We start from the raw sequence: 25,905 nt of genomic DNA, 5'->3' as shown, positions 1-25,905 counted from the left end.
AGTGGTCTCAGTAATTAAGTTCAGTGTGGGATCATCTTGAAACTAAAGTCAAAGCAAGTCTTCAAATCATTAAAATCTGCATATACCAAAATTTCAAAAAAATTTAACGAAATATTTAATTTTGTTTACTAGGATTAAAGAACATTTATTTTTTAAATAGGTAATGTGTTCGCATGGTTCAAAATGTGAAAGGTGCAAAAAGTGAGATAGTTTCTTTTGTATTCTGTGCCTTGGGCATACTTTTCCCTCACTAGGGCAACCACTGTTACTAGTTTCTTACATAGTCTTCTGGTGTATAGTCTATTTTCCCTACCTTTAAAAACATAAATGGTAGCATAGGGCTTCCCTGGTGGTGCAGTGGTTAAGAACCTGCCTGCCAGTGCAGGGGACACGGGCTTGAGCCCTGGTCCGGGAAGATCCCACATGCCGCGGAGCAACTAAGCCCGTGCGTCACAACTACTGAGTGTGTTCTCTAGAGCCCGCGAGCCACGGCTACTGAAGCCCACCTGCCTAGAGCCCGTGCTCTGCAACAAGAAGCCACCGCAATGAGAAGCCCGCACACCGCAATGAAGAGTAGCCCTTGCTCGCTACAGCTAGAGAAAGCCTGTGCGCAGCAACAAAGACCCAACGCAGCCAAAAATAATAAATAAATAAATAATAAATAAATTTATTTTAAAAATAAAAATAAATAAATGGTAGCATATTCTACATAACGTTATCTTGCCTTTTTCACTTGATTTTTTCATTCTTTACATATTGGCATATGAAGAGTGTATTAGTGATAGAAGAGCTAAACTAACAGTGGGTTAAACAATGAAGTACTTCTTTCTCTTATAAAAGTTCAGGTAAGTGTTCTAGGGCTGGCATAGCACTCATGGCATTGCTCTTTTCTCTTTCTTTTTGAGGCATAATAGTTACAGTAAAATTCACAGAAACACGTGGATAGTTCGATAAGTTTTGACAGTTGGATGTACCTATGTAGCAAACACTGCAGTCAAGATAGCCCTTTAGTCTATCCTCATTCCCCTTGTCCCCTGCCCGTCAGCCCCACCCCCACCCTGCAGTGATTGCCTGGATTCTTTCTATGCTCTTACTGCTCTGCTGCATGTTGCCCTTGTCCTCATTGACCTAGCTGGATCTCCAACTACTGCAGCTCATTCTAAGCAGCAGGAGGATGCAAGAAGGGGCAAAGGTTTACATGCCAGCCTTTTTACAGGGAGGTTTCTAGAAGCTGCTACTTCAGGACAGTTCCAATCACGTTTTGTTAGCCAGAACTTAGTTCATGGCCACATCTGAATGCAAGGGAGGTTGAGAAATGGAGTCTTGCTATCTTTTCCTATTAGAAACAATGTTGTAGCGAATAATTTTCTTCATGGGTTGTCTTTTCGGATAAATTCCCAGAAGTGGAACTGCTGGGTCAAAGAGTATTTGCAGTTTGAGAGTACACCTATTTTTTCGTATCCTTGCTGACAGTTTTCATATTTGCTAATCTCATTGGTAAAACATGATGACAGGGTAGCTCTAATATGCCTGATAGGCCATTTAAGTAGAAAGAGACAAAGTACTTCTGCTCTATGTATGATACCTTGAAAACATGGACTACACAGCCAGCTAATGTAATGCTAAGTTGGGTGAAGCATATAACAGCATGTTACCATTTTATTTAGGCCAGTCCTAACAGGAGACTGATGGTTGAGGTTAGAAGAGAAACGCTTCTAGCCATAAATACTTAGGAGTATTTTTCAGGATTTGTGCACTTAATTAAAAAGTAGATTAGGGCATGAGGTTAAAGTGTGCTACTCTTTTTTCTTTTGGTCCTCTGTTTTCTCTTGCATACATGCCTTAATATGTAGAAATGTGTTTTCAACTAATCTTAAAATATCCATTAACATAATTGGGGAAAAATAAGGTAATCAATAAATATATTCCACTTGGTTCCTTTTATATGATATTTCTTGTTGTGCGTCTCTTAACTTTCTAAGCTTTTACTCTCCAGTTGCTAAGTGGGATCAGATAAATGATATAAAATATATTCTGCTAAGATTGTAATTTTTTATAGTGTAAGCGTTTGTAAAATGTGTTTTCAACTCTGTAAATACAACCTTTTGGTTGGGATTTGAGGGAAAAATAGTATTTTCCTTTGCAACTAAGTGGTATTATGAGCTATACTTACTTTTGAAGTAGTAAATAGCATAAAAGATATATAATGCATATGTTTTTCCATACCACATGATAAGGTCTTGGAGAGCAGAGACCTCTTACTTAGCTACCATGGTGCATGGCATATAGCACCTTGTACTTGGTGGATCACATTTTTTCTATAATTGAAGTGGATCTTGGAAAAGTGTTAGAAAAATTATTAGACTCCCAGTAGCAATGTTTTGGCCTGTTGGAGGCAGGGGGAGAAGATGTTAATATAATATCATTGTTAGTACTTTTGAAATTATCAACTCTTTAGGTGAAGAAACTTAAGGGGCCAATATGTATGCTTTAAAGAATAGAGACTTTGAGATACTTTCAGTGTAGGTAGTATCATCCCACCTTATCTGGAGGACAGATTTCTGTAAATCTGCCTTTTTTTTTTTTTTTTTTTGAAAAGCAGTGAAGTGAAGGCCCAATAAGCTAAATAACAGAAAAAAAAACATATTTCTTACACTTCAGAACTTTGTAGTCAACCTCAGTCCCCTTGCTGAGGTCTTTATAGTTTAGAATAGAAAGTGGTGCGTATCATGTTCTCTTCTGTGTCCTTAGCTAAACATTTGTTGAATGAATTAATATAATTTTTTTTTTTTTGGTTTTGCTAGCACAGGTTTTTCTTGGGAGAAGGTGATATTATTAAGAGACAACATTTTTGCTTATTTGTTAGATCGTGGTGATGGTGTAGGCAAGTGCTTGCCTTAGGCTGTTACCTGTGCCTAGATAAATCTTCATGCCTAACTTCTTTACCTCTTCCAAATCTCTTAAGTAGCACCTTCTCAAGGAAGCCTACACTGACCACCCTGTTTAAAATGGCAACTGCCACTCTCCTCCTGCACTTCCAAGTTCCCTTACCCTAGTCTGTTTTTCCCCCATAAGTTACCTCCTTGAAACATATACTATAAAATTTACTTATTATGATTATTTATTGTCTTTCTCACCACGAAAATGTTAGTTCCTTGAGGGCTTTGATCATTTGTTTACTGTATTCCAAGAGACTCATAGATGCTCAACAAACATTTGTTGAATGAATGAAGGTCAAAAAGAAAGTAATGTAAGAAAGCTAGCTATAAAATAATTAACATTAAAAATTTATATTTAGGGCTTCCCTGGTGGCGCAGTGGTTGAGAGTCTGCCTGCCGATGCAGGGGACACGCTTTCGTGCCCCAATCCGGGAAGATCCCACATGCCCGCGGAGTGGCTAGGCCCGTGAGCCATGGCCGCTGAGCCTGCGCGTCCGGAACCTGTGCTCCGCAACGGGAGAGGCCACAACAGTGAGAGGCCAGAGTACCGCAAAAAAAAAAAAAAAAAAAAAAAAAATTATATTTAAAAGTACTTCCATTGTTTAAAAAGTTTTGCTTTTGTCTACCACTGTGTTCCATAATGATACCAAGGTAAACAAACCTGTGCAAAGTTTAAGGACTCTGTCCTCTTGGTAGAAAAGTGACTGAGTTTGGCTTGCTGAAATGCATCATCTGCTTCATGCTTCTAGCGTCTTTTTAGTGAAGTTCCTTTCCATAGCCTTCAGTGGTGGTTTAATTAATAAGAGAGTCTCTGTGTTCCACTGTGTGCAGTTGGAACATCTCTTTCCTACTGGAGGTGGCTTTCCATGAAGTAAGTAGTGACAATATTAATAGCTGTCTAATTCCCTTTCTTTCTTCCTTCTTTCTTTTTTTAAAAAAATTTTATTTAATTAATTTATTTATTTTTGGCTGCGTTGGGTCTTCGTTGCTGCATGCGGGCTTTCTCTAGTTGCGGTGAGCGGGGGCTACTCTTTGTTGTGGTGCGTGGGTTTCTCATTGCAGTGGCTTCTCTTGTTGCAGAGCACGGGCTCTAGGCGCGCTGGCTTCAGAAGTTGTGGCATGTGGGCTCAGTAGTTGTGGCTTGCAGGTTCTAGAGCGCAGGCTCAGTAGTTGTGGCACACGGGCTTAGTTTCTCCACAGCATGTGGGATCTTCCCGGACCAGGGATCAAACCCATGTCCCCTGCATTGGCAGGTGGATTCTTAACCACTGCGCCACCAGGGAAGCCCTCTTTATTTCTTTTTTTTTTTTTGGCGTACGCGGGCCTCTCACTGTTGTGGCCTCTCCCGTTGCGGAGCACAGGCATCGGACGCGCAGGCTCAGCGGCCATGGCTCACGGGCCCAGCCGCTCCGCAGCATGTAGGATCTTCCCGGACCGGGGCACGAACCCGCGTCCCCTGCATCGGCAGGCGGACTCTCAACCACTGCGCCACCAGGGAAGCCCTCTTTATTTCTTTTGACTAGGTCTTATGCCAAACATTTTATGTGTATTTAAAAAAAAATCTTGATAACAACTGTATGAGGAAAGTATTTGTGTCCCTTTTTTCTTGCAGAAAACTGAGTCTTAACCTGCTATATAAATAAATAAATAAAATTAAATTAAAAAAGAGGGCTTCCCTGGTGGCGCAGTGGTTGAGAGTCTGCCTGCTGATGCAGGGGACACGGGTTCATGCCCCGGTCCGGGAGGATCCCACATGCTGCGGAGCGGCTAGGGGTCCGTGAGCCATGGCCGCTGAGACTGCACGTCCGGAGCCTGTGCTCCGCAATGGGAGAGGCCACAACAGTGAGAGGCTCGCGTACCACAAAATAAATAAATAAATAAATAAAAATTAAAAAGGAGAAAAAGCAATTCAAAAAAAAAAAAAAGAAAACTGAGTCTTAGAGGTTATGCAGCTTGCCTAGGCAGTGTGTTGGAGCTGGATTTCAAACCCACGCAGTCTGACTATTGAGGAACTTCACAAAAAGCCTTCCTAGTGAAGAGCACCTAGAAGTGAAAAAGAAATTAGCAACACCTTAGTGAAACTCTAACTTCACAGAGATCTTTTATTTGCTCCAGCTTCTCAAGAGTTAAGTAGGTTGACTGAGACCACTGTGATTGAAGCAGTAATGTTAGGTTAAAGTTAAGCAATGCTGATTTAAATAAAGTGTATTTTAAATAAAACCAGAGCTAGCTCCTAACCAGATCCTATTTTACTTAGACTTATAGTTTAGCTCAAGAACATTTTAGCTTATCTCTGGGGCAGAACTTGTATGCTCTTCCTTCATTTTCCCTAAAAATTAGATTCAGCAGGAGGGCAAAAGTTATAATGTGGCTGTATAGTAAGGATCATTTAGTGGAGGAGTAGAGGGATAGACAGTGGGTAGGCTTTGCTGTTCTGGATTTTTAAGAAAAAACTTCCCTGTAATTTGTATAAAATTATACTAAATGAAAATAGTCATCCACTACCTACCATACAAAATAATTTGTAATTTCAAATTTTGATTAGAAAATTCTGATTCTTTAATGTGAATTACTTTTTGAACCTTAATTAACTGTCTATCTTTTTTTTCTTGTAAGATGGCATATTTTATTCCCTTTGTCATAAGAATATTTCTTCTTTGTTCCCATAAATTAATTTTAATTCACTTTTAAAACACTAGTGATTTAAGGGTAGCCTAGAATCTATAATTGCAAGAAATTATGCTTAAGGATACATATTTATATGCTGAAGCCAGTAATGTGCTTTCCATAGAAGTTGTAAGACACTATTGTATACATAGCTAGTAGAATCATTTTATTGAACAAAACTTCTCCAAAGCAAGATGTGACATACTTTTTTGGAGATACATTAAGACTGTTTTCTGGCTTGCAATGATCATTGGTGAGACAGTTTCCCTTTTAGGCTTCCAGAACTGTGATGAGAGCATCACACTTCATTAGGTACTTTTCTCGATGCTACCATTCAACTTTAGTGGGATGAAAGTACCGAAAAGATTTGTTTCTTGTACACTTCTTTTTTTCCCCTTTAAAGGAGCCAAGAAAGGCTTCTTTCTCAAATGCATGATGGTGGGGGGAAAATAATGGTTCAGAAGAGTTTATGGTGAGAACAGTAATCCTCTTGTCCTATGCCTCCCAGTTCCTTTCCTGAGGGAACTACTTCAATTGTTTCTCTATTTGATTCTTTTAGTGATAATCCCCCATATTAATGTGCTTTTACTTCCATTTCTTTTTTAAAATTAATTAATTAATTAATTAATTAATTTTGGCTGCGTTGGGTCTTCATTGCTGCTCATGGGCTTTCTCTAGTTGTGGTGAGCAGGGGTTACTCTTCATTGTGGTGTGCAGGCTTCTTATTGTGGTGGCTTCTCTTGTTGCGGAGCATGGGCTCTAGGCACATGGGCTTCAGTAGTTGTGGCACGTGGGCTTCAGCAGTTGTGGCGCACGGGCTTAGTTGCTCTGCGGCATGTGGGATCTTCCTGGCCCAGGGCTCGAACCTGTGTTCCCTGCATTGGCAGGCGGATTCTTAACCGCTGCGCCACCATGGAAGCCCTACTTCCATTTCTTGATTTGTCCATTTTAAGCATTATCTATTGACTTTCTGGAGTGATAGTCAAGATTTAGCTCCCATTTACCACCTGTCAAGAATTACAAAGGGAACTTCCCTGGTGCACCACAACGAAGAGTAGCCCCCACTCGCTGCAACCAGGGAAAAGCCCGCGTGCAGCAATGAAGACCCAGAGCAGACAAAAAATAAATAAATAAAATAAAATAAAATAAAATAAATTAATTAAAAAAAAAAGAATCCGCCCACCAGTGCAGGGGACACTGGTTCGATTCCTGGTCCAGGAAGATCCCACATGCTGCAGAACATCTAAGCCCTATGCCACAACTACTGAGCTCATGCGCCACAACTACTGAGCCTGTGCTCTAAGGCACAGCTACTGACACCGTGTGCTGCAACTACTGAAGCCTGCACCTGGGGCCTGTGCTCCGCAAAAAGAGAAGCCACTGTGATGAGAAGCCTGTGCAACGCAGCGAAGAGTAGCCCCTACTCACCACAACTAGAGAAAGCCCACATGCAGCAACAAAGACCAAATGCAGCCAAAAAAAAGGAATTAGAAAGGATCTGAGAGTTTACTCTACTTGAAGCTAACAAGTTAGCCTGCCACAGTTTCATGGGTGCTGGTGGAAGGTGAAGACTCCTATTCTGGTAGGAGGCAGAGTCAGAGATGAAGTAGAGTTTATTACTCACAGCAGTAGCAGTAGCTAGGGTATCAAGATTCATTTGTGCCAGTATCCTGAGCCACAGTTCCCACAGGGCACTGAGGGGAGGACCAGATAACACCTGTTCACATAATGAGTTTTTGTTACTGGAGAAAACTCTGAGTTTAGGGGTTGCAAATATTTTATAATGGGCAGTAAGCATGCCTGCTCTGCTCCAGAGGGAGACAGTGGTATGCTGGCTCTTCGCTCTGGAAGAAGAGTTTCTGTCTTCTAAGGTGGTTTGATATATGAACATCCTTGAGATCATATTCCAGAGCAAAGAGCAGACTGCGCCTCGCTTGCAAGACATAGAGACCCATGAAGAATTATATCCCAACACCACTACCCCATTCCCTACCTTCTTTTTGAAATAGTTATAATATCATCATTTTTAGCTCTGGTCACCTTAGTAAATACTATACGTTTATTTTTATTTCATTAACAATAGGTGGTATGTTTTGACTTCTGGCTTTGAAAGAGGAGTGTTTTGGTTAGGGATCCTTATTATAAGTGTTAGAAAACCAGTCCAGTTAGAACTTAAGTGAGAAAGGAAATTGGTTTCCAGAACTGAGAGTCCAGGGGGATAGAGTAGGATTGGATCCATGTGCTCAAATGTTACTTTGAAGAATTGGTCTCTCACTGTATCTGTGTGCTTTCCTCCTTTGGCTTTATTTTCAGTAACCTCCTACTTCACCTCTCTCCCCCACCAGCACGGATTCTCAGCTCTGTGCTTATTTCTGAACCAGTTGCTATGGCAAGGTGGAGAGAATAGATTAGAATAGTCAGAGCCTGGTCACATGCCCAGATGGAGATGGGTGTGGAGTCCGCCCCATTTGAAGCACATGTGTTGGGGTCGGGAGAAGGTAGTTCTACAAAGATAAAACAGGGTGCCACGACCTCTCCACATCAGAGTTCTCTGTTGTAGTTTTTTGGAAGGGGGGTGTTGTTAGCTTTTATAACTGACCTTAAGTTTTTCATTTTCTATAAGATAGAATGAAATTTCTGGTATCTCCCTTTTTCATAGTTACCCCTCTCTTGATGTCCTGTATCTTCTGCTCTAATCTGTTTTATTTAGAACTGCTGCTCAGTGAACATCCTGTGACTTGCCTTCATTATGCTCATTTCGCAGAGAGTCATCTTCCTTGGTTTATTGCCTTGTTTTGCTGGGGTACATACTAAGGTAAGATGTGTGGGAGGTAAATATTGAGTAATTCCTTGTCTGAAAATGTTTTTATTTTATTCTTAAAATGGAATGTTAGTGTGGCTGGGAGTAGAATTCTAGGTTGAACATAATTTTCTGTCAGAACTTCAAAGGCATTGCTTCATTATTCACTAGTATTCTTCAATATTGATAAGTCTTAGTTCAATTTGATTCTTTTTTAAAAAATTTATTTTATTGAAATATAGTTGATTTACAGTGTTGTGTTAATTTCTGCTGTACAGCAAAATGATTCGGTTATACCTATCTGTACATTCTTTTTCATATTCTTTTCCATTATGGTTTATCCAAGGGTATTGAATATAGTTCCCTGTGCTATACAGTAGGACCTTGTTGTCTATCCATTCTGTATGTAATAGTTTGCTAATCACAAATTCCCAACCTCTCCCCCATCCTTGGCAACCACAAGTCTGTTCTCTATGTCTGCGAGTTGGTTTCTGTTTTGTAGATAAGCTCGTTTGTGTCATATTTTAGATTCCACATATAGTGATATCATATGGTATTCGTCTTTCTCTTTTTTTAAATTTAATTTTTATTTTATATTGGAGTATAGTTTATTTACAATGCTGTGTTAGTTTCAGGTGTACAGCAAAGTGATTCAGTTTTACATATACATATATCCATTCTTTCTCAGATTCTTTTCCCATCTAGGTTATCACAGAATGTTGAGTAGAGTTCCCTGTGCTATGCAGTAGGTCCTTGTTGATTATTTTATATATAGTAGTGTGTGTATGTTCATCCCAAACTCCTAATTTATCCCTCCCCCCCACCTTTCCCCTTTGGTAACCATAGGTTTGTTTTCTATGTCTGTGAGTCTGTTTCTGTTATGTAAATAAGTTCATTTGTATCATTTTTTTTTTAGATTCCACCTCAAACTGATATCATATGGTATTTGTCTTTCTCTGTCTGACTTACTTCACTTATTATGATAATCTCTAGGTCCATCCTTTTTTTTTTGCCCACGCCATGCAGCATGCAAGATCTTAGTTCCCCGACCAGGGATCAAACCCACGCCCCGGGAAGTGGGAGTGCAGAGTCTTAACCACTGGACTGCCAGGGAAGTCCCTAGGTCCATCCACGTTGCTGCAAATGGCATTATTTCATATTTCATTCTTTTTAATGGCTGAGTAATATTTCATTGTGTGTGTGTGTGTGTGTGTGTGTGTGTGTGTGTGTGTCTAGACACACACACATCCTATATCTTCTTTATCCATTCCTCTGTTGATGGACATTTAGGTTGTTTCCATGTCTTGGCTATTCTAAATAGTGCTGTTGTTAACATTGGGGTGCATGTATCTTTTCAAATTATAGTTTTGTCTGGATATATGCCCAGGAGTGGAATTGCTGGATCATATGGCAACTCTATTTTTAGTTTTTTGAGGAACCTCCATACTGTTTTCCATAGTGGCTGCACATTCTCACCAACAGTGCACGGGGTGTTCCCTTTTCTCCACACCCTCTCCAGCATTTGTTATTTGTAGACTTTTTAGTGGTGGCCTTTCTAACCGGTGTGAGGTGGAACCTCATTGTAGTTTTGATTTGCATTTCTCTAATAATTAGCAATCATGAGCATCTTTTCATGTGCTTGTTGGCCATCTATAAGTCTTTTTTTGAGAAATGTCTATTTAGGCCTTCTGTCCATTTTTCTTTTTTTTTTAATTAATTTATTTTATTTTATTTTATTTATTTTTGGCTGTGTTGGGTCTTTGATGCTGTGCATGGGCTTTCTCTAGTTGCGGTGAGGTGGGGGCTACTCTTTGTTGCGGTGCATGGGCTTCTCATTGCGGTGGCTTCTTGTTGCAGAGAACAGGCTGTAGGTGTGCAGGCTTCAGTAGTTATGGCTCCCGGGCTCAGTAGTTGTGGCTCATAGGCTCTAGAGAGCAGGCTCAGTAGTTGTGGCACACGGGCTTAGTTGCTTCGCGGTATGTGGGATCTTCCCGGACCAGGGCTCGAACCCATGTCCCCTGCTTTGGCAGGTGGATTCTTAACCACTGCACCACCAGGGAAGCCTTTCTGCCCATTTTTCGATTGGGTTGTTTAGTTGTTATTGAGTTGTGTGAGCTGTTTGTATTTTTGGAAATTAAGCCCTTGTCAGTTGCATCATTTGCAAGTATTTTCTCCAGTCCGTAGGTTGTCTTTTTGTTTTATTTATGGTTTCCTTTGCTGTATAAAAACTTGTAAGTTTGATTAGGTGCCATTTGTTTATTTTTGGTTTTATTTCTATTGCCATGGGAGAAGGCCAGTTTGATTCTTGTTCCTTTGCAGATGAGCTGCCATTTCTCTGGAGGCTTTTTTGTCTTTGTTGTCTGAAATTTCCCAGTGATATAACTTGGTGTGGGTCTCTATTCATTTGAGCACTGAGTGCCCCCTATTAATTGGAAGACTCTATAAATCTATTAGTTTATTAAATCTTTTAGTTGTAGAAAATTTATATTTCTCTGAAAATTTCCTCTCTTCAAGTTTTTTTTCCTTTTAATTCTGGAATTTTTGTTAGTTAAATACTGACCTCCTGGACTGATGCTGTGTGTCGTTCGGTTAATTTCTTGTCTCTGTTTCCTGTTTCTACTTTCTAGGTTTTGTTTCTACCATATGAAACCTTATACTGCCTTTTTTTTTTTAAAGAAGATATTGGGGGTAGGAGTTTATTAATTAATTTATTTTTGCTGTGTTGGGTCTTCGTTTCTGTGCAAGGGCTTTCTTTAGTTGTGGCAAGCGGGGGCCACTCTTCATCGCGGTACACAGGCCTCTCACTATCGCGGCCTCTCTTGTTGCGGAGCACAGGCTCCAGACGTGCAGGCTCAGTAGTTGTGGCTCATGGGCCTAGCTGCTCCGCGGCATGTGGGACCCTCCCAGACCAGGGCTCGAACCCATGTTCCCTGCATTAGCAGGCAGATTCTCAACCACTGCGCCCCACCAGGGAAGCCCTATACTGCCTTAAAAAAATTTTTTTTTCAAGAGTCTTTTCTTGTACTCTTTTGCCTTTTCACAGCTTCCTGTCTTGCTTTATGAATGCAACATCTTGCCTTTCTGAGGATCTCAGAGAGCTTTTCACAAGTTCTGTTTTGTTTTATGAATTGTTTATTCCTTTGTCACATTTCTTTAATTTTTTGTTTCCTTGTCTCTTTCATGTTACAGATGTTTGATTCTGATTTAACCAATAAAATGGAAGAATGAAGCAATATGAAACTGATTGGGATCTCTATCTAGACAGGGTTCGTCAGCTGGTGAACTTTGCATTAGGGTGGGCAGTTAGGGGACCCTATTAGCCTTGGTCAGTGGTTCTAATGTAATAGCTGCCGTTAATTCTCTCCAGACTATTTAATTTCATTAAAGAAGGACCTGCCAGAGTTTTTTGGTTTTGTTAGTTTCCTTTGTTTATTTTGTTTTTTTAATAATGTAAAATCTCAAAGGTAACCAGGAATGTGAAGGGGGTCAATGATCTCTAGGGTCTAGAATGTTCAAGTGGTCACCTTTCCTGCGCTTCAGGGTGAAAAGTTAGGCTACAGAGCAGTATAGCAGAGAGTAGCCCAGATGTTGGAACCAGACTGTTTGGGTTCAAGTCTGGTTCTGCTACTTAGTTATAGGAAGCTACTTAACAAGTTACTTAACCTTTCAGTGCCCCACTTTTCTCATTTGTAATTTTTGGACAATAATAGTACCTATCTATTAGGTTGTTAAGAGGACTTAGTTAAAAATGCATATTAAATAGTGGCATTTAGTAAAATCTCAGAAAGTGTTAATTTCTTTTTCTCCCTTCCAGTAATAACAATTATGGTGGTGATTGCCCACAGCAGAAATTTTGGCAGGATTAGGTAATTTTAGATTGTGTTTTTCTCTTTAGAAACTCAAAGTGGTATCATTGGTATCATTACTTGAAGTGCTGAGATGTATATGGGCAAATGTTTTCATAAGTCTTTCAAAGGTCCTCATCTTCCCTCCAAAAAAGGATCTCACTCAAGATAACTTGATAAAAGTAGTTTTGGAGCACAGCCAGAAAACTAGCAATGAAAAAATACCATTTTCACGCCCAGAAACTCTATGTACAATCAGAATCCTATGTGCTCAGGGTGTTAGGAAGCTTTGTTTCCATACAAAACATTCACTGACAATCCTACTTCTTAAACCTGAGAAACATTGAAAGTTTCTTTATAAATGGATATCTAGGGCAAGACTGGCAGGAGGAAATAATTCTTGAAAAAAATTTTTTTTTTCTTTGCTTCGAGTGTTCCCCCAATTATGGTGGAACACTGTGAGATTCTCCTTACCATACTCTCTGCTATTTGTAAAATTCAGGTGATTTTTTTTTTTTTTTTGGCTGCTTTGGGTCTTCGTTGCTGTGTGTGGGCTTTCTCTAGCTGCAGCGAGCGGGGGCTACTCTTTGTTGTGGTACACAGGCTTCTCATCGCGATGGCTTCTCTTGTTTCGGAACACCGGCTCTAGGCGCGCAGGCTTCAGTAGTTGTGGCACGTGGGCTCAGTTGTGGGCTCACGTGGGCTCTAGAGCTCAGGCTCAGTAGTTGTGGCGCATGGGCTTAGTTGCTCCGTGGCATGTGGGATCTTCCCGGCCCACGGGTTCCTGAACCCGTGTCCATTGCATTGGCAGGCAGATTCTTAACCACTGTGCCACCAAGGAAGCCCGGCAGGTGGATTCTTAACCACTGCGCCACCAGGGAAGTCCCAGTAAAAGTCTTGTGTAGTGGTTCTTGCCCTCCTCCCCCCAAACGTGACCCTTATCTGAACTAAGATGTTTTAGTTTGGGTTATTTATCTTTTTTTTTTTCCTTCTCTCACATAGTGGAGGAAGTTCTTAGAATCTATTATTGTTACTGTTATTATAATCATATTATTTACGTTTTAAAACGGAAACACACACAAAGGTAGAGTCACTGAGCCCCTATATACGTACCAGTTAGTTTCAATATTTTGCCATACTTGTTTATTCTTGTCCCAATTAAATTTTTTTAAAGCATATTCTAGATATCATGTCATTTTAGACCTAAATACATCAATATGTGTCTTTAAAAAATGCATTTTCCCCCATAACCACAATACCATTATCCTACCTAATAAAATTAACAGATTTATCTGACACCTAGCTTCTGAATTTTACTCTCCATCTTAGTGTCATAAGATTCCTTTATGTCATCTAAAACCCAGATATGTTCAAGTTATATGTGGTATCATTTTTAAATGACTTGGTTTTCATTTACATAAAAATATTTGCATCTTGCAAGTATTTGCCTTCTAACTTGTTATGGAAAATTTTAATCACATAAAAGTAGATGAAATGCATTAGTAAAGCCCCATGTACCTATCACCCAGCTTTGACAGTAATCAAATCATGCCTAATTTTGTTTCATTTATTCCCCCTCTTCTTCCTCCTGGATTATTTTCAAGCAAATCCCAGGTATCATTTCATTTGGAGTCTAGTGCATCTTTAAAAGATAAGGACTCTTTAAAAAAAAAATCTATCTATCTATCTATCTATCTCACCCCCCTTAAATTCCTTAGTATCATCAGATATCCAGTGTTCAAATGTCTGGTTGTCTCATATCATAGTTTGAATCAATATCCATATAAAGTCCCTAATTTGCAGTTGGTTGGTAATGACTTTTAAGTCCCTTTTAATCTAGAGGTTCCCCTTGCTGCCTCTCTCATTTTCTCTCTCCCTTGAAATCTATTTATTAAAGAAATAGGGTTTTATGTCCTTTAGAGTTTCTCAGAGTCTGGATTTTGATGACTCTATCCCTGGGGCTTAGCTTAATTAACATATTCTTATGTCTTCTGTATCTCCTGTAAATTGGTGATTGAATCTGGAGGCATACTTCCTTATAGAATATATAATACATGCAAATGATAAAGGTTTAAAATGGTACAAAAGGGTATATATTGAAAAGTCAGTCATTTTCTCACAGTGTACCTTTACGTGTCTTCCCCAGAAGCAATTATTGTGTGTAGAGTGAATGATATGTTTTTATTAAGCTGTTATATCACCAGTAAGCATACTAAATATCCTAATAATTCTGAAGATATAAAGATCACTAATTTGTACATTTTAGAATTTGGTTTTTTTAAATTTATTTTTAATTTTTACTTTGTTGTTGTTTGTTTTATTTGGCTGCATTGGGTCTTATTTGCGACACGTGGGATCTTCATTGTGGCATGCAGGATCTTTTGTTGTGGTGCGTGTGCTCCAGAGCACATGGGCTCAGTAGTTGCGGTGCACGGGCTTAGTTGTCCTGCGACATGTGGGATCTTAGTTCCCCAACCAGGGATCGAACCCGCGTCCCCTGTGTTGGAAGGCGGATTCTTAACCACTGGACCACCAGGGAAGTCCCTAAAATTTTTTTATATTTTATTGAAGTATAGTTGATTTACAGTGTTGTGTTAGTTTCTGGTGTACAGCAAAGTGATTCAGTTATACATATATATTCTTTTTTATATTCTTTTCCATTATAGGTTATTACAAGATATTGAACATAGTTTCCTGTACTATACAGTAGGACCTCGTTGTTTCTCTATTTTATGTATAGTGGTTTGTATCTGCTAATCCCAAACTCCTAATTTATCCCTCTCCCCTTTCCCCTTTGGTAACCATAAATTTTTCTATGTCTGTGAGTCTGTTTCTGTTTTGTAAATAAGTTTATTTGTATCATATTTTAGAGCCCACATATAAGCGATATCATATGATATTTGTCTTTCTCTGTCTGACTTACTTAGTATAATAATCTCTGGGTCTATCCACATTGCTGCAGATGGCATTATTTCATTCTTTTTTATGGCTCAGTAGTATTCCATTGTGTGTGTGGGGTGTGTGTGTGCCTGTACCACATCTTCTTTATCCATCTGTTGATGGACATTGAGGTTGCTTCCATGTCTTGGCTATTGTTAATAGCGCTGCTGTGAATATTGAGGTGCATGTATGATTTTGAATTATAATCTTCTCCGGATATATGCCCAGGAGTAGGATTGCTGAATCATATGGTAACTCTAGTTTTTTAAGGAACCTCCATACTATTCTCCATCATGGCTGCACCAATTTGCATTCCCACCAACCGTGTAGGAGGGTTCCCTTTTCTCCACACCCTCTCCAGCATTTATTGTTTGTGGAGTTTTTAATGATGGCTATTCTGACTGGTGAGAGGTGATGCCTTGATTTGCATTTCTCTAATAATTAGTGATGTTGAGCATCTTTTCATGTGCCTGTTGGCCGGCCATCTGTAAGTCTTCTTCAGAGAAATGTCTTTTTTTTTTTTTTTAAAGAATCCATGATAAACTTTATTTTTTAAAATTTGTTTATTTATTTTTGGCTGTATTGGGTCTTTGTTGCTGCACGTGGGCTTTCTCTAGTTGCGGCGAGCGGGGGCTCCTCTTCGTTGCGCTGTGTGTGCTCCTTGTTGCAGTGGCTTCTCTTGCTGTGGAGCACAGGCTCTAGGCGTGTGGGCTTCAGTAGTTGTGGCTTGCAGGCTCAGTAGTTGTGGTTCACAGGCTCTAGAGCACAGGCTTAGTAGTTGTGGTGCATGGGCTTAGTTGCTCTGCAGCATGTGGGATCTTCCTGCACTAGGGCTCACACCCGTGTCCCCTGCATTGGCAGGTGGATTCTTAACCACTGCACCATGAGGGACGTCACAGAAATGTAATTTTTTGATTGGGTTGTTTGTTTTTTGTTATCGAGTTGTATGAGCTGTTTGTATATTTTGGAAATTAGGCCCTTGTCAGTCGCATCACTTGCAAATATTTTCTCCCAATCTGTAGGTTGTCTTTTTGTTTTGTTTATGGATTCTTTTGATGTGCAAAAGCTTGTAAGTTTGTTTATTTTTGCTTTTATTTCTATTGCGTTGGGAGAGTGAACTAAGAAAATATTGCTATGATTTGTGTCAGAGAATGTTTTGCCTGTGGTCTCTTCTAGGAGTTTTACGGTGTCCTATCTTATATTTAAATCTTTAAGCCATTGTGAGTTTGCATATGGTGTGAGGAATTGTTCTGATTCCATTGATTTACATGCAGCTGTCTAGCTTTACCAACACAACTTGTTGAAGAGACTGTCTTTTCTCCACTGTATAGTCTTGCCTCCTTTGTCAAAAATAATTGACCATAGGTGTGTGGATTTATTTCTGGACTCTATTCTGTTCCATTGATCCATATGTCTGTTTTCATGCCAATACCACACTGTTTTGATTACTGTAGCTTTGTAGTACTGTCTGGCAGGTTTATGCCTTCAGCTTTGTTCTTTTTCTTCAGGATTGCTTTGGGAATTCTGGGTCTTTTGTAGTTCCATGTAAATTTTAGGATTATTTGTTCTAGTTATTTGAAAAATGTCACAGGTAATTTGATAGGGATCACATTAAATCTGTAGATTGCTTTGGGTAGTATGGCCATTAGAATTTAATTTAAATAGTGTATAAGTATATGATGCCATTTAAGATGTGGCATTTTCTTTTTGGTGAAGCAGAATTTTTAAGGTGAGGTGGTAGCTAATTAGAAATTGTTCAAGCTTGATTCCTTGGCACTGCAGTGGACTGCTCTTCACACAGTGAACAACATGAATAGTAACCCCGTTAAGGGAAACATTAAAAAGAATCTTTATTAACATTATTCAATATCTGATAGTTAGCTTTATTTTCTTAAATATGAAGATAGTGGAGTTCTGTGGTTTCTTCATGTAAAGTGAGGGCAATATTTATATCAGTGGGCTTTGGTGGGTCTTGAGTGAGAAAGCTCCTAGCACAGTAAAGTATGGAAGAGATACTTGAATGTTAGCTTCCTTTTCTGTAAGCATGGCCATAATTAACCATGAGACTCCTCTGCTTAAGTAGAATATTTTGGGTACGAGATGGGTGGCCAGGGAAACCATACCCAGTTTAAAGGGTTAGGTTGGGTCAAGAACAGGTCTGCTAGAGTGAGCCAGGGTGTACAATCTGAGTCACTTGGTCAGGACAGGTTGTGGAACTGCTGGTTAGAACAGGTGAGTTATGCCACATGTACCCATAGTCCACTACTATTTCTTGTGGTCTCTCCCCCCCACCTCAGCCCCCTCCCCAGTGGTTTTGCTGTCTGACAGACAGTACAGTTCAGAAGATAGGCATTAGATCAGTTTTAGGCGTACAGGAAGAACAGTGATTGGATTACTGGGAAGACAAGCAGCAGGGGGGGGCCATGGGAAGCCAGGGACCAAGCAAGCTCACTGGCCAGAAGATGTAGGTGTAGCTTTAGCTGCATAAGAGCAAGCTGGTTACAAAGTTATACGCAGAAAGTCTAATGAGAACAAAAATAGGTTAACACTTTCTGGCTCCTTAAGTGATAGTTTCTTTCATGAGACCAACCTAAAAACAATTTACTGGTAAGAGTATTCCAACCAAGCTTCTAGATTTGAATTGTGGGACATCAGCTGGAGATGACTTTTGGATTTTATTTCTGTTTACCAGCTAGATCAGACATTTGGACCTGGGATAATGAACATCTGTTAATTTGCCTCTGCTTGATCATGTAGGAAATTTGTATGATGTTAGGTTAGTTAATAGGATAGAAATGTAAATGCCTTTGCTCACATCAAGTGATTCCGTAGTATTTTGTTTGGGAGAAAGTATAGAGGTAGCAGAGTGTTCTCAAGGAAACTCCCTTTAGTTATTTTTCTCATAGCTAGACGTGGGTCTGAATACTCTGTGACTAGAGTAGGCTTTATAATTAGAAAGTAGTGCTGGGACTTCCCTGGTGGCGCAGTGGTTAAGAATCCTCCTGCCAATGCAGGGGACACGGGTTCGAGCCCTGATTCAGGAAGATCCCACGTGCCACAACTACTGAGCCTGTGCTCTAGAGCCTGTGCTCTAGAGCCCGTGCTCCGCAACAAGAGAAGCCACTGCAATGAGAAGCCTGTGCACCGCAACGAAGAGTAGCCCCCGCTCGCCGCAACTAGAGAGCCTGCGCGCAGTAACGAAGACCCAACGCAGCCAAAAATAAATAAATTAATTAATTTAAAAAAATGGAAGTAGGGCTAAGTGGTTACTTACTAGATATGGGAAACAAATTGTATGGTGTTTCCTGGGTTTAGAGAAGAATTGATTGATTAAAGGAAAAGAAATTGTTTTCCCTTCTTTGGCAAGGTTCTTTCTAAATCCAATCTAATAGTCTTTGGGCAAATATGTCCAAGTATAAGGGACTTGCCTGTGATTTGAACTAAGTCTGTTTCCTTTTTCTGGTGAATAATGGAATAGTAAAGGGGCTAATAGTTGTCAGCTTGTGGAGGGATTCTGAGGCAAGTAAATCTTGCCACCACTGTTTGCTCCTAGTGTTCCTTAATTTAAGTAGGTAGTTTTATGTTCCTGTTCTAGAACAACTCTGAAAACAATATATTGGATCAGAGTGGAGTGTAAGAAATAGTCAAGGACATTGTGCATTCATTGACTGGAGTAGAAGGTACCCACATGGCCTACATTATTCTCATACAATAGAACTACCTAGTTAAAACAGATAGATAAAAAATATTTTAATACGTATTAATTTCTAGAGTTCTTTAAGACCCTCCCCCTCTTTTAAGCACAGGCTATTCATTCTTTTCGATAAAATTTATGTGTTATCATCATTACAGGAATTGCTCCAGCTGTTGAAAAATAATTATACTAGAGTGAGCACTTGTTTTGGTTTGCTTTGAACAAAGTAGACAACACCTATCTGCATGATTATAGTATCAACTGGGTATTGTGCTGAGTGATCTAATCCTCACCACAACTCTGAAATATCAGAAGTAGTGACTTGCCAAGGCCATAGAACTAAGAAATGGTTATTCTTAGAGTAGAATCCAGGCTTTACTAGAAGTGAGGTGATATTTTGCTTAAAAATTTGTGTGTGGCGGGTGTTATTTAAGTAATTTACTGTATCTAAGGCTATGATATCATAATTTACTAACTTTTACCAGGTTTTACAAATCAGAATTTGATAGCTGGGACAACACCCCCTTGTGCCCCCCAACATGGAGGTAAACTAGGATTGGAGTCTCTAGTTTCGTAGGCGTTAGCCTGTGGGGAGCTGTTGGGAAGGGAAGAATTTGAATCCCCTTTCTATTTCTGTAGTTGTAAAGTTTCTGGAACTTTTGGAGCCATGGGAACATGTTTTGTTTTTTCCTTATCCCCTTAATTTCCTTCTCCCTCATCTTTCCACTCCCACTCCCCAATAAAAATAAACATAGTTGTGAAAGAGGGCTAAGGGTATTGTGAATCCAGCAGGTTCAGACAAGTGTTGTAAGTGTGAAGGGCAGGAAGCCATGTTTGCTAGGACCAAGTTACTGCCTGAGAAGAAATGTGTCCTTAGAGAAGAGAAAGCCTGGGTACAAGGGTAGTAAAGAGGGAGACAATTTCAGTTCCTCTTGAAGACTGTCATTCACGTGGATCCTTTAGGGCTAATGTAAAGAGGAGTTGTCTCACCAGACTGATGGAAGGCCCTCGTTGTTCTGTGTCCAAGTGGATCAGAGGCATTTTCTTTCTGAACTATAGTGAGTGGTCTGTTGAGCACATAGGAGCTGAGTGTGGAGTCTTAAGTAATAGTCAAGCACATTGTACATTCATTGCCTGGAGTAGAAGGTACCCACAGTGGCCTGGGTTGTTCTGATACAATAGAATAGACAGAAGAGAACAACAAAAATGAAACAATTCTCAGTTCCTTAAATTTTAGCAGTTTGTTTTGAGATCCATTTATAATAGTAAATAAATTTATAAGTGAGTTGAATCAACAAGTTTTTGCTTGGTTGCTGTTGCAACTCTAATGGTTCCTTTCCCTACTGGGAATCCAGGTGGACATTTTTAGAGAGGGAGAGGAATTCCTCAGGTCCACACAGGGCGCGGCAGAGTGGAACTGGAAGCTCACTTCCAGATGCTTCCTCAGACAAAACTTGTTCCCTTTAGGAGGCTGCTGGGTGATGCCCACTATTCGGAACAACTAACAGTCCTGAGAACCCATAGCAGCACGTAGTAGGTGCTGAGTTGACAGACTTTGTTAATTGAATAAATGACTCTTTTGGGACACAAAAAGCAAGCCTTGAGGCTGGGAGGGGATCCTCAATCTTGTCTTCAAACAGGAGGTCTTGCTCCTTTTTGGTGTGGGTGGGTGAAATGGGGCTTGGGAAGGGAAGAGGTGCATCATGAATTCTTTTGTAAACAGAGGACAACGGGGTGTTGGGAAGAGGATGTGAGCAGGCACATCCCAGAAATTGAGCACAGAGGACTCAGTAGCTGAACCCTCACCTCTGCTCTCTCCGTATCACACTATCTCCCACCCAAGACACAGGGCCAACAGCTCACCCAGGTGGACTCTTGAGAAAAGTACTTGATTATGTCACCTGGCGTAAGTGTTCACCTGGCATTGGTGATCTGCTGAAAAATATTTGAGATGTGTCTCATATACCCCCATGAACTTGGGACTATGAATGTACCAGGGTCTAATACTACGATGATATTAAATAAATAAACTTCCTCGTTTTGCATTTAGGTTTTACAAACTTTAAGTTTGAAAAGCATGCTGTTAGTCCTTTGGCAAAGCTGTCTGAAGTTGAACAATCTTTGCTCATGGAATTACTTCCCTACCACTGGAGAGGTTCAGGATGTGTGTTCTCTTAGGGGATGGGTTATAAAAATATATTGGTACACCTGAAACTTACATAATAATTGTACATCAACTATACCTCAATTAAAAAAAACACTAAAGCTGTATGAAAGGCTGTGTTTTAAAAAGGCGCCCCAAATGATCACATCCTAATATTAAAGCTGACTGTGCAAAAAGTAAATTAAAAGAAATAATAAAAGGGACTCATTTCTTCCCCACTGATTGAACCCAACAGTTCTTTTTTACGAAATCATTTATTTATTTATTTATTTATTTATTTATGGCTGTGTTGGGTCTTTGTTGCTGTGCGCGGGCTTTCTCTAGTTGCGGTGAGCGGGGAGCTCTTCGTTGCGGTGCGAGGGCTTCCCATTGTCGTAGCTTCTCTTGTTGTGGAACACGGGCCCTAGGAGCACAGGCTTCAGTAGTTGTGGCATGTGGGCTCAGTAGTTGTGGCTTGCAGGCTCTAGAGCTCAGGCTCAGTAGTTGTGGCACACAGGCTTAGTTGCTCCGTGGCATGTGGGATCTTCCCGCGCCAGGGCTCAAACCCGTGTCCCTTGCATTGGCAGGCAGATTCTTAACCACTGCACCACCAGGGAAGCCCCCAACAGTTCTTAAGAATGAGGCTGACATTAAAATCTCAAAGGGGAAAAAAATATATATATATATCATATTGAAAATAGGTAACCTTTAGATTATATACACATTTTGTTCATTTATAAAATGTAAAAATTAAAGATTTTCCCAAATCTAGAAAAATAAAACTGGGAAAAAGCCTTTAAATTTCTTCTTTTCTCATTCCTCACCCACGTTAGGTTTTCATAATTATAATCAATACCTGTGTTTCCTTCCTATTTGGAAATATGGTTACTTCGTACATAGAGGTTTTTTTTTTTTTTTTTTTTTTGCGGTACGTGGTCCTCTCACTGTTGTGGCCTCTCCCGTTGCGGAGCCTGTGCTCTGGACGCACAGGCTCAGCGGCCATGGCTCACGGGCCCAGCTGCTCCGCGGCATGTGCGATCTTCCCAGACCAGGGCACAAACCCGTGTCCCTTGCATCGGCAGGCAGACTCTGAACCACTGCGCCACCAGGGAAGCCCTAGAGTTTTTATTAAAAAAGGGGGTTCAAACCTCCTCTGCTTCCACCATCCAAATGTAAATAAAGCTTATTTCCATTGATTCCATTTCAGTTAACAACTTTAAGTCCCTCTCCACTTACCAGGCAGTGAACTTTTTTTGAAAAGGATGGTTTTTTAGTGGGTTTATATACTCTGGTGGTATTTGCATACACATTTTATTTTTAAAATATATAGATAGCTTAATTCTAATTCATTTGTAACACAGATGTACTACTGATTTGTTCAGCTGAAGCAAACAACAGTCAAAGAAAAACAACCCTTACCCTTTATTCCAGTCGAAATTTTTGGTAGCTTTTATTCTTTGGTTTTCTGTCATATTTCAGGCTATTTGTGAGCTCTCCTGTTATTGCTAAAGTTATAAGAAACTGGCTATCTTGGGTGAAAGGGGCAGAAGTTTGCAGCCTTAAATGAACTTACTGACTTACCATTTGCCCATTCCTGCACATCTTTTCAAGAAAAAGTAGATTTGCTAACATCATTGGACAAGGGGCACAAACAAAACATTATACTTTGGAAGATAGCGGCTGTGTTACATCTTCGTCATTCTCTTTTGAAAATACTCAGAATACAAAGTAACACCAAAGAGGAGCTTTGATATCACTGTGGAGTTGAATGTCTCATTTGCAAACACTTTTAAGTAACCTTGTATATAATGAGCTTCTCCTATTAGCTTGTTTGAATATATTCGTGTCTCTTTTTTTCCCCGTTTATGGGGAAAATAAGTGTCTGTGTGAATGGCTCTATGAACAATAGACTTCTCTCACTGTTTTGTGTTGTCTCTTATCCATGGGCCAAATTTTAACTAGAAATCTATGATTCAAGTGATATAATTAACAACTTTTACTCTTCCCTTTATAAATCAACTATAAGGATCTATATACCAAAGGATATTTGAAAGAAGTAGGAATATGAATTTGAACTTAAGTTTTTAAAGTTTACCTTAGAGGGGCTTATAAACAAATTTTTTCATTTGTTTGTTTTTTTGTTAATGAAACAGCTTAAACAAATGTTGATTCTGATCAGAAACTTAAGAAGAGCCTTCAGAAGAGCTGAAATTTAAAGTGTTTACAAAGATAGCTCCCTTTTCCTGAGTGCTCACAAGTATTTTTTGCTAGGCACTTTACATGCATGTGTGTTAAGGACATAGAACAGGATTATTGTTGTCATATTATTACTAGACCCATGAGTGAGGTTTTTTTTTTTAAGCTCTTTGGGAAGTTCTAATATGCTGCTAAGGTGAGAACGATTGCTCTAGGAAGATTCACAGATTTCTGGCTTGGGCCTCTGGGTGGATAGTTGTGCCTTTTGAAGATATAATATGGAAAGAAAGAGGCTTAGTTTGTAAATATGTGGTTGGGTTGGCAGTTGGAAATAGGATCTGAAGCCCAGAGGCAAAGTCAGTTCTAAAGATGAGGTGTGGGAGAATTATTGGCAGCTAGATGGTACTCAAAGTTAGGGGATTAGGTGAAACTGCCTTGGGAGAGATTGCATGTAGAAGAGAAGACCCAGAATTCTGGGGAACCTTGAGATGTTTTGAGTGGGCAGAAGGAGAGGAACCAGAGAACAAGTGTTCAAAAAAGAAGTAGCAACAAGGGAGTGAGTGATATTTCGGAAGCCAAGGGAGAAGATAGGGTCAAGTTATAGGGGACAGACTTGCGTAGCACATGGTAGGTGCTCCATACATTTTTGTTGCAAGTAGAATTGAATTAGTTTTAAGGAGTCATAAGTTTCCACTGGATTATCAGTTAGGAGGCTGCTGGTGACCTTGGTAAAAATAATTTAATTGGACTAGTGTTTCTCCTACCTTACTGTGGCCTCTTCTTGGTCTCTTGTAAGTTTCCTATCCTAACTATCAGAGTTTTGTAGGGCTTTGCTGTGTAGGTCATTGATTCTCCAAGTGTGGTTCCCCAGACTTGCAACATCAACATCAATTTGTTAGAAATGAAAATTCTCAGGTCCCACCCAGACCTACTGAGTCAGAAACTCTGGGGATGGGATCCAGCCATCTGTGTTTTAACAAGCCCTCCAGGTGATTGTGATGCTTATGAAACTTGAAAACCAATGTTTTAAGACCTTTTCTCTGTCTGTGCTTTCTCCTTAGGTATTTAATCTATTATCATGGCTTGAGTTACCATGCTGTATGCCCAAACTTCCAAATTTATCTCCTTGGTCCAGTTCTTCTGAGGACCAGGTCCACAGATCCAGCTGTATGTTAATTCATTTTGACTTTGATATCTCATAGTCATAGGGACTATCGTCCACACAGATGTTTACACTAGAAACCTAAGTTTGATCTACTTTCTTACTTTCTTTCTACTTTCTTACTTTCTAACAAGTTCTAACCACATTCTACTTTACTGGTTTATACACATAAATGAAATAGTGATAATATTAATAATATAATGAATAAATGCCTCCTAAGTTGTGTGAAACACATCTTTCAGGAAGTCTTAATTCTCAAAGCTGCTAATAAGTGATCAACCTGTCTTGCTGAGTGTGATTCCAGAGTTTAAAGGTTAAAAGTGTTATAAAACATGGTCTCTAAACCTAAGTTAAGTACTTCACCTAGTGCTCAACCAAAGAAACTTGTGTATAAATGTATAATATATCTGCTTACTGTACAGGATTGAATATATAAAACTAGGTCAGTTGTAATTAATTGATAGGCAATTTCCAGGAAAGGGTGGGTTTTGAAGTGTTAGAGTGTGGGGCTTTGGGGCCAGAATGCTTTGGTTCAAGTCATGATAGCACCACTTGCTGTGACCTTGGGCAAGTTACTTTCCTCCACTATGCCTCAGTTTCCTTATCTGTAAAATGAGGATAGTAACTGTCCATACCTCAAAGAGTTGTTAGGCTTAAATATAATAATTAAGGGTTTGGAGTAAGAAGTGCCTGGCACATAGGTAAAGGTTCAGTAAATGCAGGCTACATTATTACCGTCTCTTCCACTTATTCACTGTACTCCAGCCATTCTTAAATTCTCTTAGCTACTAGTAGCCATTCAGACGTGCCATGCACTTTTATGTTTTAAAACGCTTATGCATCCAGGTCTTCACTAAACTCTCCTGATTCTCCAGATTAGGTTAGGATTCCTTTTATATGTTTCCTTAATACCCTGTTTTTTAAAAGTGACAGCTTTATTGAAACATAATTCACATACCACACAATTAACCCATATAGAGTGTACAGTTCAGTGCTATTCACAGAGTTGTGTAATCATCACCAAAATCAATTTTAGAACATTTGATTCAAGTCATGAGAGTACTACCTGCTATCATGAAGATACCAAAAAGAATCCTTATACTCATTAGCAGTCACACGCATTTCCCCCATCCCTCCAGCTACTAGCAACCACTAAATCTACTTTCTGTCTCTCTAGATTTGCTTATTCTGTACATTTCGTATAAATGGAATCATACATTATGTGGTCTTTTGTGTCTGGCTTCTTTCACTTACTGTAACGTTTTCAAGGTAGCATATATCGGTACTTCATTCCTTTTTATGGCTGAATAGTATCTCACTACATGAATATACACTATTTATTCATCAATTGATGGACATTTAGGTTGTTTCTACTTTTTGGCTATTATGAATAATGCTGTTATGAACATCCATGTACAAGTTTTGTGTAGATAAATGTTTTCATTTCTCGAGAGTACATAACTAAGAGTGGAATTGCTGGATCATGTGGTAGCTCTCTCTGTTTAGTCTTTTGAAGAAC

General features: G+C 39.6%; 1 protein-coding gene across 5 annotated transcripts in view; it reads left to right on the top strand.

Moving 5' to 3' along the window:
- The window catches only part of FBXO34 (F-box protein 34), an 84,309-nt gene that overhangs the window by 12,211 nt on the left and 46,193 nt on the right, over nt 1-25,905 (top strand). For 2 of the 5 annotated variants that reach the window (XM_060096175.1, XM_060096176.1), the window contains exon 2: nt 8,317-8,421. The exons of 1 other annotated variant lie outside the window; for it this stretch is intronic. The gene's annotated coding sequence lies outside the window, so the exon portion shown is untranslated. Of the gene's footprint in view, nt 1-8,316; nt 8,422-24,335; nt 24,392-25,905 lie in introns of those variants that run through there. 2 more of the 5 variants (XM_060096179.1, XM_060096178.1) reach the window with 2 other exon arrangements.

The sequence above is a fragment of the Mesoplodon densirostris genome, chromosome 4 (assembly GCF_025265405.1).
Source record: "Mesoplodon densirostris isolate mMesDen1 chromosome 4, mMesDen1 primary haplotype, whole genome shotgun sequence".
Taxonomy (NCBI): domain Eukaryota; kingdom Metazoa; phylum Chordata; class Mammalia; order Artiodactyla; family Ziphiidae; genus Mesoplodon; species Mesoplodon densirostris.
This window is presented reverse-complemented; position numbering and strand designations above follow the sequence as displayed.